We start from the raw sequence: 14,752 nt of genomic DNA, 5'->3' as shown, positions 1-14,752 counted from the left end.
ACTGTACCTACATAATTATAATAAATTATACTTAAAACATAGAAAAGTTATAGCACGAAGAAAATAAATAAATTAACACGTTTTATTCGTTTATTCTGGCCCATCACAATATTATTAGTATACCAGGTATACGTCAAATATTATCATTATCATTGAATCATCCTATTTAAGACCAACATAATTTATATAAGTTCATAATTAAAAAACTATTAATATTTACATCTAATAATTATTCTACTGTATAGTAATAGTAAATGTGTTACGATATCTTTTTAATGTATTGGTTGCATCAATATTATAAAATTCAGGTCGAGTTAATTAATACAATTACAACTTCTAATCAGATCCAAGATATATTCCATAATATTTTAACGCATGTACAATAATTTTTAAGCATTTTAAAAAGTTCAAACTAGTTTGACGACAAGAGTTAACAAAAATGTTCAGTGGATGGAGAGTTTAAGTAATTCGAGAACAATATTGCTTATATACACTTAATAATGATGCCATGAAAAGAAGACGGAGAGCCGGCAATATATTTTTTAATTCCGTCCGACATTAATAGCGACGAGCCCTTTAATTAATAAAATTAATTACATTTTCATAAATTTGCATAAACACTGGGTATATCTGCAACACAAAATAAAACGCGCTTTTCAGTAAGTTGCCGGATCGAAGAATTCAATGTGTACGCTGTGAGTATGCCGACTTGGGTCGGGCCAGTCCTTCGGAAGGATGGAAGGATGGTGTGGCGGGATGACGGCGAACTACGCGTCACCAATTATAATAATATTATTGTTAAGGGCGGGAGTGGAAATAAAAACCCAAAACCGGAAAAGCGGCGAACTCGGCGTGCGTTTTGCGGCCGGAAGTCCGAGGACGCCACGCGCTAGGTAGTATTATAATACACACTCGGTAAATTCACCGATGACGGTAAGTCCCTCAATAAAATCACGGATGGTGCGTGAAACTTTCTTCTTGAACTTATTATACTGCAGCGCTGCTCAAAAGTCGTTAGCCCAAAATCCTCGTCGTCCGGAAGTATTATTGCCCGGGGTTCAAACTTTAATTTCGCTCGCTTTCACACGCGGGGAGCAATATAATATGATATATATTATATAAGTGTGGCACAGATACACGTATACGCAGTCCTAAAGAAAGTCGTCGGCACTTTCGCGGCAGATCGTGAGAAATCGATTTGCGCACGCATAAACGGCGATGGTGTGTTATCATAGCATATAGGTATAGAGGTACGCCATCGTGGTATATAAGCTCGCCGACATAACATAAACCCGTATCCGTCGATGAAATACGCCGAGAAATTGACAAAGTTTTTGCCAGTTCGGGAAGCTGCAAGCACTAAAAAGTCACAGTGTTTCACATTCGGAGAGAAAAAAAATTATTACACTCTTCATTAGCCCGAGACCGCGGTGGAAGTCGCGAGAGGGATATCATTTATTTTCTTTACATCCTATCGTGCTTGGCTTTTTATTTTTATTTCGTTTTGTTTTTTTCTTGTTTTGTTTTATATAACGCCGTGGGCACATATCCCTCACGGTCTACATAGTCGCAAAAATGTGTCTACAAAAGTATATGTAGCTACAACGCGAAACAGAATTAATTTAATATGTAGAACCATTATTATAATGAATATTAAACTTTTCGAAGATGTTTTAGAGGTTATATTATTATTGTTATTATTATTTTGGTATTGTTGCATTATGAACTTTGATATCAAATTTTCATTGTTCCGAACATGCACCTACAATAATATATACATTTTCATCTTTAAAAAAATACCAACCCTTGTTTGTTTTCGATTAAAAAATATTCTTGTCATTATTCACCACACTTCGTCAAACATTAAATCAATACTCTTAGTTGAATTCATTTTTAGACTACACAATTATTTATGACATAAAATTAAAATTTATAAAAAGCAATTTGTGTTGAATTTACTCATCAAACATTTAATATTTTAATTGTTATAATATTTTATAAACCAAATTTATTGACTAATGTATGCCTATACCTACTATAAATGCAATATTGTATTTTAATTTTTAATGTGTTTATTTTTAGTTAGGTTATTTCCTATTTAAATATGTTTATTTTAATAAAACAAATGGTTCATACATATTGTTATAACATGTATAAATTATTAGATTAGGCAATATATAATGATAGAAATAATAGTAAAAATTGTTTCAAACAATCTATCAAAAAGGGTTTTATTTTTTTTATGAATATAAACTTGTACTTATTATTTATTATTTATCTATTGTATTTATTTATTTAAACAGGGACATAAACCTTTTTTTTATAAGACAATTTTGATTCTGTTTATAAAAATGAATTACAATATTACTAAAGTCACTTTATTGTTAAAAATGCAACTATGAAAAGTGATAACAAGTTTAATAATTTAGTTATGTTAAAGATTGCTGCAATATTATTAAGAATATAAAAATTACAACAATATATTTTTATTGTTTTACAATTAATTGTTATTAGCTACTTACATAATAATATAAATATTATACAACATACCCAATTTATGAAAATTGTTTATTTGAATTGTTTATCCATATACAAGTTGATTCACCAAGCATTCCCAGTCCTTTTTATTTTTCAATAATGCAGTTATTCAAAATTTGATTTTCTTTTAAATATAGGTACTTAAGAGGACATCACACTCACATGTAATATCTTACAATTAATTAGGGAGACGCGGGATAATTTTACTCCCTCTGTATTTTTAGTAGAATTACAAAAGTTCCACAATCAATATGGAATATTTATCTATGTTGTAGTGTTTTTATTATTAGGATAGCATAAATACATTTAAAGTTATCAGTTTAAGAACATTAAGTTTTTGTTTTTTCATTTAATTATTAAAAATTATTGCTATCATAAAAAATTAAGACCCTGCGACACAGATTAAGTTATTCACCGTGTGATGTGGAATTTTGGTAGTATGAATACAGAGGGAGTAACACTATTCGCGCAAAATCGTTTTTTCTATGTTGTACATTTGAAAGACGGAGACAACACATGTGGGTGGACGTCCTCTTAAAGACCATAATTTCAAATTCTTGATGTTTATTGAAGAATAGAAATGTTGTATCATCACAAGCCAGTCTTAACGTAGTACGAAAATTATCAAGAATTTGAAAATATTATCCTTAATTAGCACCTAGATTTCAAAATTCCGAAAAATTAGAATTTGAATAAATTCATTATTAAAATATGACGAAATGTTGGTGTGCATGATTGGTGAATCACCCTGTATTATGAATTCTATTAAATTAATTATTTATTAACTTTAAAGAGATTTATATGTATAAAAATATGAGTTATGACTCATAATTATGTCAACCAAGTTATTGGCTGTTTATATTGTGTGACGTACTGTGATATCGAAAAAAATGTCATTTTACCGCATAAAATATAACTGTAATAATAAATAAAGTTACGAATTATTATTATTTAATTTTTTTTTTGCTGAAAATATACATAAAATACTTTCCACTGTATTATATTCATAACAAAGGAGTTTAACATTTATTAGAAAAAAATACAAAAGTTTAATTAATGATATAACAAAATATAATAATAATAATTTAAAAATTGTTTATTTTTGAAAAAAAAAAAATTATTGTTTATAAATTGTTATTGAATTTAAATAGGTTTGAAATATATTATTATGTTTTTAAATAATTAAAATTAAACTGTTCGTCATTTAATAGTAACTGATTCAGTATTCTTCAATGTGTCATAATCGTGTGTTGTATCGAATACCTAGTACCCATTAGCTAGGTAGCTAATATTTAAAATGATTTAATGTTTAGCAATAATTATAAATTTAAATTCTCACGAAGGTAAGGTTTTAAAACATCGCTCTTTCGTATAATTTTATATTTTTTAAATGATAAAAATACCTACAATATTTTTGCCAGTTATACATTTTCAATTTATGAAAAAAAAAATAATACAGTTTTAAACTTGAGAACGTTAACTAACAATACAATATAATATAATATTTAAAAAAAGAACTGTAGGCGTGTTTTTTTTAAATTTAAATTATACCATTTAAAAAAAAAAGAAAATGGTTTGCGTAACCTTTTATACGATAGACTCGTGTCGGTGTTAAAAATAAACAAATAAACCTTAAGCGTAGCTTTTAGTCAGAGTAAACATCATTACTACCTCTACGTATCTTCTTGTTTTACTACTCCTGTTAAATTATAGAGGTATACCTATATAAGATGATATTTTATGTTACATTTTTTTTTTATTCATGTTGAATAATACGGTGAATATGCATCAACAGATTTATGAAACAAATATCGTTACCATATTATAATGGTTTTTTTTTTTAATAATTAGTCACGTATGTATTATAAGTAAATATACGCCTTTATTTTTATTTTTAATGAATGAGCCAATGAATTTTTGACAAAATATACACGTAAATATTAATGTCGAATAATTAAATAGTTGTAAAGTGCAAGAATATGTTAAACAATTAGTCGTTAGTAAAATGCGTCCACATAGAAAGTTATAATGATACGAATGTGTACTTATAACTATAATTATTATAGGAGTATAAAAACAATATTATAAAAGAAAATATTGCCATGGTTTAATTACCGAATTTACAACTTTTCCACAGTTTTTATATTCTGTGACCTGTGTTACATAGTTAACGAGAGTAAATTATAGACATTAATAGGGCACTGAGTTTAGGTAGGCTGGTAATAAATAATAACTTACAAATATTATGATTTACGTCAAGGTACAAACTAGACTCGATACCCTATCATATTAGCTGCTATTATCATAATATTATGAAACTTGTTTAGCACTATAGATACATACAAAAAAGTGTATACAGAAAGAGACAAAAAATTTAACAAAACAAAAACCTAACTTTATACATAACCAATATATTCACAGATCACCAAATCTACAGTCATTTAAAAAGAATCCAAACAAAAATGCTTCTTTTTTTTAGTGCTATTAACTACTAAATTTTAAGTCAGTTAAATAACTCCTATTTGAGAATAAATTTGATTAATAATGAGTTGACGCTTAATCAATATTTTCAAAATTATTAATTGGTATGACTGCACGAATTTACCAACGTTTTGAGAAAATATCTAAAAAGTAAAAACTCTTATGTTAGGACTTGATGATATTATAACAATAGCTATTGCAATTCATACGCGTATCTATAACATAATTTTTTGAGTAAAATTATAGAAATATGGACATAATATGGCTGGATATTTTAATTATATTTATAGTGCACAATACTGCGTAATATGGTTTGTTTTAATTAAAAATAATTATAATGACAAAAATGTTGCAAATAAAGGGTATACAGGTTAAAAGGTATAAAGGCTAGCTCAATGTTTGTCGTTTGATAGTATAACAATAGCGATTTACTAATAATTTCTAGTTAGGTTATAAAATAAATAAATGTTACAAGCTATCAAATAATAGACGATCACGATCATATTGTTATTATTGTGTTCTTTTGTTCCGGCAATGAAAGCAAACAAATTGACAATTGCAACACTTTAATTCGACATACATCCCTTATGGGTACTAGATAAGTACCGAGGAAAATTATTGATTGGTAAACAAACAAAACGAAATGTTATCAATTTAATTTATATAGCATTTAAAAATCTCATTGATCACGTAAAACCTCAAAAACGGATACCAAGTACAGGTACGTATGCGATTGGGAAAAATTTTCGGACCATATCGTCGGTGACGTTTTTTGATTGTTATCCAACGCTCGTCGCCTTTTGGATTGCATTCAACAACGTTGTCTGGCTTTTAAACAAGGCGTATAAATTTCACCTTCTTTGCAAGCAGTCTTCATGTACTTATGTATATTATGTTATTGACTTTTCATTTTCCTCTACCAAACATGTTTGCGCATCCAATCCACAATATAATATAACCTGTCGCAAACCGCTTTAGCAACCTTCAAAATATTATAATAAACTATATAAGATTGATTTCGGTGGTAGGTATCCAATGCATATAAAAATACAAAATATATACAAAGAGGATCACGGACAAAAATAACATATAAATAAAAGAAATAATAATAATAAATCTCAAAGTTATCAAAAATACCTTTGGAAAGGGGCTGACCAGTACGGGTCACGATTCCGGATAAAAGGATACATCGTAGCCGGTAAAAAGGCGTATTTTATATTTGCATGAATACGATGGTTTAGGGAAGGAAATGTAATGCACCAAAAAGAACCTTTTTCACGTACCATTGGATATGGTGAAATCCAAGACGTCTAAGAAGATTTCAGTGTTTGGGACGTTACGCAAGAGAAACTAATAATGTGTTTAAAAACGGTCCGAAGGCGGATAGATTGAAAAGAAGTATCCTCCGTTGATGGCAGAGTCGTCGGGTAGACGAGAAAAGTAAATGGAACTGTGGAAGTAGTGTGTTTTCCAATATTGGCGGAGACATGGGTTAGTAAACTACAGCTATATTTTTAGTGATTTAGGTACCACGTATCCACTGGGTCGAGTAATTTGCGTACCAATATCCATACAAAGCAATTCACCCTAGTCCAAATACCGCACACCAAAAATCCACTTATCCATTCAAAAAAAAAAAAAAAAAACTGTTCCCCAATGACCAGACGATAATTAAAGTTTTTAAATTAAACATATTATATTCTACATGCGAATTTGGGATCAAATATGTTTTTTTAATGTACCTATGTAATATATTGACAGAAATAAAAAAAAATAATCGTAAATAACAGAAATTACAAATCGTAAATAAACCAACGTATAATGTTTAGGGTGATAGGACCAAAAATGTAGTTGCCTTATACACTAATATCAGGTGTAACATAGCGAATTACGAAAAAAATTAATGTATAATGACTATCGCTTTAAAATAAAATCAATCCGTTGATACTTGATCATAATCGATATTAATTTATCAAATAAACATAGTACAGTGAAACTTCCATATAACGAAGTCGAATAAGCAGCAAAAAAAAATTCGTTATATAGAGGAATTCGTTAAATAGAATTACGTATTTTTTTTCAACTTTTTTTTATTATTTTTTTATTATGTATATTGTATGTATGTAAAAACAACATCAAACATCATATTATTACAGTTTAATTTAATTTTTAACCTTAAATATAATTTAAAAGAAATAATCAGTAAGTTTTGTTTGCTTATTATTTTTGAAAATTGTCCTTCTTTCGTAAAAAGTTTCTATATCAACAAGTTTTAAAAAAATTTCATCAGGAACATCTGGAACATCGGTGTCTTATCTTTATCGGGTACATTGTTCATAATGTTATATAATAATAAATAAATATTATTATACAAACAAAACAAAGACAACATTATATAGAAAGGTGTAACAATAAAATTTTTTTTCTTAAATTATAAAAATCAAAATAGATTTAAAAGTATCATTTAATATTATAAAATATTTTATTTTTTCGAATTTCAATGACCGTAAAATGTTGCAACTTATCTAACTATGCATACCAAATGACAAATGATAACAAAATATAACTTTTGAAATTAATAGAAAAATAATTAATTATATTTTAATAAAACAAAATCAATAATTATAAAGGAATGTTGAAATGTATACAATAGTATATTACTTCAATGAGTTTTATTATATTTTGATCTAAGAAAAAATTTGATTCAATTGACAAATGTTAATATTGTATTATTATAAATAACATATTACGTTTAAAGTCTTTAAAGTACTGTAAAGTCGATTATAATTATACAGAATAACTTCGATTTTCCAAACTACAATAATTGACGTGTCCTCTGAACGTCATAATAATATATTATTATATAAAATAATCTTATATAATATAAATATTAATGTTTGTTTGTTCGTCCTCCATCACCTCAAAAACTACTGGACCGTTTTAAATAAGTTTTAAATAAAAGTTATATCAATCAATTTCTTGAGTCTCGGAGTGGGTTTGTATCTTTGTTTTTTGATCCCATATAATATATCTTATGTAGCTATAAGATGGCTCACAGTGCCTTCTCACACATGAACTTAATTTTGGAATCGAATATTTATTTGTTTATTTAAACGGTTGACATTGGTTACATGTAATAAAATAGTTATTATGATTGGATAGAATTATCTGTAGTGTGTAATATTATTTGCATTTAGGTTAATAAAGATATTCTATCTAAATAATAAATGTAAAATTGAGTAACAGTGTTCCCCGTTAGAGACAAATTGTATGGTTGAGATTTATATGCTGAAAAAATATTTAACCAATAACTTCGAAAAATAATAACTGACAACATATTAACTAAAGCAAATCAGACATGATAGATAAATAGATAGATTATAATAAATGGTAAGCTAATACAGTTGTAATTATTCGGGTTATAATATCTAATAATGACGAATATGCAGATCCAACATTATTGACCATTTGGTAACTATATTATTTGGAATCCCGGACCAACAGAATTAGAATAGAAGCCATTGCGGCTGTTACCTACAGCTATTATTTATAAAAGGCAAGAGTATTGATGTGGCTTAATCAATAAATTGTCGACCGATTTTTACGGTTCAAGGAAAGTTTAGATAATAATATATAAAACCAGTTATTTAAGGGTGTCTAAACAGCTAGTAAAAGTATTAAAATTGTTAAAATCATAACCATATATTCGTTTATTTCTGCTCGCAATTGGTTCGTGTAATAAAAAAAAAAATAGTTTCTATGCGGCGCAGATGGATTCCTCATCTCAGATTCAATTATTCCCATGCAACACCGGGTAATAGGCACAGTTAGTCATAAATAGAAAAAAATATTTGGTATGTTTTATTCGTGATAATATTATACATAGAAATATCAAATATATTATGTATATGCATGAAACTATTTTCAACATCCGAACTTGGGCGTTCCCGAACTATTTGCGGTCCCAATTAGTTCGGATAACTGCCTACTGTAATTATTAATCTGAACATCAAATGAGGAATTTTCTTTATCTCGACATTGATTCATTATTTAATATTTATTAGTATAATGTTACTTGATAAATTGAATAAGAAAGCTATCCAGTTTAATTACGTTTTTAGCTTTTATTAAACCTAATATTCACAATAATTGACCAAACTATTAAAGGTCCATCTAAGTAAACTATGACAAAATCGTTTTAGTGTTTCATTAAATTAACTCTATCAATAAAATTAATTTGACAAATGCCATGTTAATTGTTCATGAATTTATGATAGTAATATATCAATAGTGTTTTAAAATAATTATTTATTACTAACAAAAAGTTTAATTTGCTAATGAACTGATTTTCATAATTGTATACAATATAATATTGACTTAGTTTATCGGCAACAAGTTAATAATTTATAGTATAATATTATAGTCATAAACTCATAACAAATAAAAATAATTTATACTATTTTAAACTATTTAACCGTAAATTTAAAAGTCAGTTTGATTTCAATATAGAACACGCACTGCAATCATAAATATTTAACTTTTATATTTACTTGTTGATCGAAAATTATATAAAACTTTAAAACCGTAAAATGTTTTTTTTTTTATTAAGATTTAAAATGTCAAGTAATTTAAAAGCTATTATAGGTACTATCATAATCTAGTAGGTATTCATCTATTTTATGCACGAAATAGTACACAATTGTATGTATAAATACAATTGAAGTTTATAGAAATAACCCTCGGCAATTTGGCCATTGGGATACAATGGCCAATTTTTCATTTTTTTAATACTGGCCATATTAATCCCATTACATATGCATATAAGAAAAAAAGTTTCTACCTACCTAGATAGTTCAGAATATACTATTATGTAAGTACGAAAATGTTTGAAAAGATTTCATGTCAGATTATTTATATATGTATACCTGCCGTCGAACATTGCTGTATTATCTAAAAAAAAAATAATACGTTAACCCGAAACCCAACTATTTTCATTATCATTATCATCGGTATACTATTATTATAGATAGGTACATGTATATATTGGCATGTTAGCCTAATATGATGTACATTTTTATTCTCTCGATGAATTATTTTAATGATACGGTCGTTATTATAATATTTTATTCGGTTTAGGTACATCAGATTGCGGTCTGAACAATTACTATACTTTTAACAAGGACATGACGAGGTTTAATTCATCCATACAATAATAATATTCTTGATATATTTAAAAGCAGCGCTGTGGCCTAAGATACAAATATTAAAATTACTACGAGTCATTTTTCGTTATTTTTATTCCATTTTGATGTAGGTATTTAGCAATCGATTATAATTAATTATAGTTTTTAAATGGAAGCGAAATTTGTCAGGGTTTAACCGTTCATATGCGCAATTATTTTTATGATTGGTTTTAGATAACATGAGATTACTTATTGTCGTGGTTCCATAATATCCATATTTTTCTTATTATCTAATTCGTACCAACGGAAGCATAAAATATTATGTTTTTTTTCGACTATAATCATTTGCTGTTTTGCCTCGTTTAGTTGTTTTACGAACAATCGACATCGGCACTATTCGTACCTGTTAACGGCCGCGGCGCGTGTTTACTAACATGTCTTACAAACAAATCTTTAAACACTAGATAAACGTTTTAAATAGAAGATAATTGTCAAAATTTTTTTTTTTCATCGATCTGATTTTATTAAATCAACCGTTAACAAAACTAAATTAACGTCGATTCCACTACGGTAGCCAATTTTTCAAAACTTTTTTTTAACAAATTACATAATATTATGATTGTGTTGACTTTTTTCGTTCAGCTAAACGTGAACAATGTGTAATGCATGCACATTGATGCAGCATGACATCGCTATATTTTTTATTATTAATTTGTATTTTAATATCTGCATATAAATATGTATCACTAAAATCATAGAAGCTCAAAAGCGTTATCTCGAATACGCGTACCGTGTACCAAAACACAAAGGAATATTTATGCCTTTATTTTATTTGTTTATTATTCGCGACGAGGGTCGTAATATATTTGCTGCATATGATCCGATGTGTCATCACCAGCGGTGCGAGGATTTCGACAGTGCATTTTTCGGACGGGCGTTCGGCAAACGAATCCCGGAAAAATTGCAGGTCGCTGATAAATGGCGTCGCAAAGGGGGGGGGGGGGGTGAGTGGGATGTGACACGAGTGGTTCTTAAGACCGGTCCGGAAACACGAGCCGCGGGCTGTGATGGGTTTTCTCTCCGAACGGATGTTATTATTGTTCGGTGGTAAACATACCACCCACACCGCACCTACGTCCACCACGCGAAGCTGCAGAGGGAAAAAAATCCGGGCGGATCGTCGCGGGCGCGGAGAGTAGCGGATGGGAAGCCACCGGCGAACAGTATGACGGCGACGGTGTGTATTATGCAAATCGCGTAAACGTTCATAAGAGCCCAGGGATTTATCGTTATCGACTGTTGGGCCCGCGGATCCGATGAGTTATGGGAGCGAGCATCTCCGCCACGACCGCGCCGCAGGAGGACTGCCACGCCACAGCCGCCGGGCCACCGTCCTACCTCCGTAAACGTCACGCCACCGGGATAGGACGGTTGAATTATGACTAAAAGCGTTTCGCGAAATAAATGAAAAAAAAAAATGGAAAAAAATTGAAAAAAAAACTGGAAACCGAAAAAAAAATCACGATCAACGATATTACAACGCCAGCTGGGCAAACCCTCTTCGATCCTATACGTATGTTAATGTTGCACGCCCCACCGATGGTGGTGAGGGTGGTAGGGGGTGGAGAAGTGTCAAGAACTTTGATTTTGTAATGGAACAGATTCATTTGTATGTTTATGAACGAGACAGCGGAGTACAAACAACAGAACAATACGAATAACGAAAAAAAATTTTAAAAAAAATCTACCCCGCCGACTACCCGCAGATATACGTGAAACATCCTTTAAACTCTAAAAATATGTAATAATACGCGAACTGCCGATAAATATTATTATTTGTATATAGACGCATGATGACTAGATTTGTCAATAATAGACTATAATATAATGAGATAGGTACGCGGCTGGTCGATAAAAAATGACACGTCGACGTTAGTTCCGGTCATGTTTGCGAAGTGTCGAGCCACCTAATTTTTATCTGACACGATCTGATGTTAAAAAAAAAAAAACTTGTAGGGCAAAAAATAACTGAAAACCAAATACGTTCATATCGTCGTATCAGTATAATATAATATGTTATGTACTTGCTAACCTTTATAATATTGTCTTAAAGTCGCAGCGAAAACTATTTGTACCGATTTTTCGTATTTCCCAATAGCCAATCGTAATCGGTTATAATACATTTGTATGGGCATATTATTAATAGCAATTTATTTTTAAGTTTCAAAATGTAAAAGTATGAAATGTTATATTAGCTGATAACGGATACCTAAATAAATACTATTACAATCCACGCCTAACACAAAGCGAATAATAATAATATATTATGATTTTATGTTACGAGTACCTAGGTATATATTGTTATTAAGTTTGTTTGGGGCCGGAATGACGCAATTGTCACGCAGTTGACTACGACTCACACAGTCATCGGTTCGATTCATAGCAAAGTGCGAACAATTTGTGTGGTTCTACGCGATAACCAATTTACCGTGTTGTCGTCCGATTGCATCATCCGGTTTCCAACTAGGTCCCACTCCACTGGGAGTAAAAATCGCAAATGTATCCTTTTGGAGAACGGGGTAGTATCATACATAGGTACAGTGATATATACATCGATAAATATATCACATGATCTCCCTACTACCCACTTGTGATAAGCATCGACAAAGACCTTAATGTCGTTTCAAAGAACAAATACAGAAAAAAAAATTTGTTAAACATTTTATTGCACTGAGGGGGGGGGGGGGGGGAGACTCGCGATATTTTTATTTTTTTCCACTTGGATTGACGACCGCCATTGTACATCGCTTATTTAATAAAATATAAACTACTATCAATTATAAGTAAAACCCGTACAGGACGACCCACGAGTAATGATCATTGCACAGCGTAATATGTTGTTATACGTAATCGTGCACATACGAGGGAAATACCAGTGCAGTGCAGGTCATTTGATTTAAATGAGTCAAGTATAACTTTATATTTCTATATAATATTATGATAAATAAACATTTAGATCAACAGAAATAATAAGATCAGTAGTTTGATCGATCGTCGTTTTAATGGAGAAAAATCGTACTTGAAAGTTGAAATAACACTTTGCCTTGAACCTATAACATCTTCGTGAACTATTACATTAAAATAATAAATAAACTTACCTTTCACCACATAAAATCTTAATCTATAGGCATCAATATTGATTTCAACATTGCGTAGAGTGTATCAATAACTACCTGAAACACAAGCAATGTCACTACATTAGAATAAACAAACAAACATGCTGCCTAAAGGTTTTCGGTATAAAAGATGGAATATCATATTATTATTTTTTTAAATATTTAAGAATTATAAGTCAATATAACATAGCAAAATTATTTTACTTAAAAATTATCAATTTATTTATTTATTTTTATTTAGATCATTTAAATAACTTATTTGTTTTGAAAAAAAATATATTTTATTTAATATTGTGTTTTGAAAAATATATATTAATACATACAATATAATAGCACATAATTTAACAAAATGTGTCTTGCGTTAAAAAAAGTATCTTATACATTTTATAAAATTGTAAAAATATTTTTAAAAGTAATAAACTTTATTAAGGAAACCATTGATAATAATTATTGCAATGATTACTTATCATATTATTCAAAACACAACCTCATTTATTCATAATGAATTATTTTAGACATGATTTATTTGTAAAGTTGGCACAAGCTAGTTTTATGAATCCAAAAATCTTTAATATGGTACTCTAAATCATAATATAATGCGAAGTTAATTTAGTACCAAGAGACAGATTATAAGACATCTAAATCCTAAATGACTAAATATGAGAAATTTTTTATACCTAACTACAATATTTAAGGAAGATTCACTTCGAGCAACGCAATTTTACATACCATTGTCCATTAATATTCACGTTGTTAGAACACCATTAAAATAATATAGTTGTCTAACCCTTGTAGTATTTGTGTGTGCAATAATCTTAAGTAGACTCGGTAAATAGTATATAAATAATATAGCAAGTACTATAAATATAATATATTGAATTTAAATCTTTTCAAGAAAAACCATGCATACAAACGTCATCAACAAGGAAATATTCATAACCCCCATAGCTTGTATCTGGATATTACGGAACCATTCCGAAAAAAAAAATGCTTGATAGTATAACATTTATCGAAAATTGCATACTCAAAAATATTATTTTTTTTAACTGATCTATAGTTTGTCGATTATCTATGATGACAAGTATTAATAAAAATTACAACATTCTAATTGTTTAGAAATATTTAGCAATGTATGAAAATCATTATAAGCGCAAGTTGTTTGCCCAATATTCTCAACTCCTGATACAAAATCAGGGTAATAAGCTGAATAATAAATAGTGATTTACTATTTTTTGGTCCTGAAAATCCAATCTAAAATGCATTGAACTTATGTAAAAACATAATATTATGATAGTTTATAGATTCAATTTAGTTTTTACGGATTACAATTTTAGTAACATTTTTTAATATACCAATCATTTAACAATATGGAAT

General features: G+C 29.1%; 1 protein-coding gene across 3 annotated transcripts in view; it reads right to left on the bottom strand.

Annotated features, from left to right (window-relative positions):
- Positions 1-14,752, bottom strand: part of LOC132949211 (CCN family member 5) — a 300,914-nt gene that overhangs the window by 175,027 nt on the left and 111,135 nt on the right. Inside the window, exon 1 of one of the 3 annotated variants that reach the window (XM_061019977.1) lies at positions 13,361-13,412. The exons of the other annotated variants lie outside the window; for them this stretch is intronic. The gene's annotated coding sequence lies outside the window, so the exon portion shown is untranslated. Of the gene's footprint in view, positions 1-13,360; positions 13,413-14,752 lie in introns of those variants that run through there. 3 annotated transcript variants of the gene reach the window in all.

The sequence above is a fragment of the Metopolophium dirhodum genome, chromosome 7 (genome assembly GCF_019925205.1).
Source record: "Metopolophium dirhodum isolate CAU chromosome 7, ASM1992520v1, whole genome shotgun sequence".
In the NCBI taxonomy this organism is placed as follows: Eukaryota; Metazoa; Arthropoda; class Insecta; order Hemiptera; family Aphididae; genus Metopolophium; species Metopolophium dirhodum.
The sequence above is the reverse complement of the archived record's forward strand: the minus strand, read 5'-3'. Positions and strand labels throughout refer to the sequence as shown.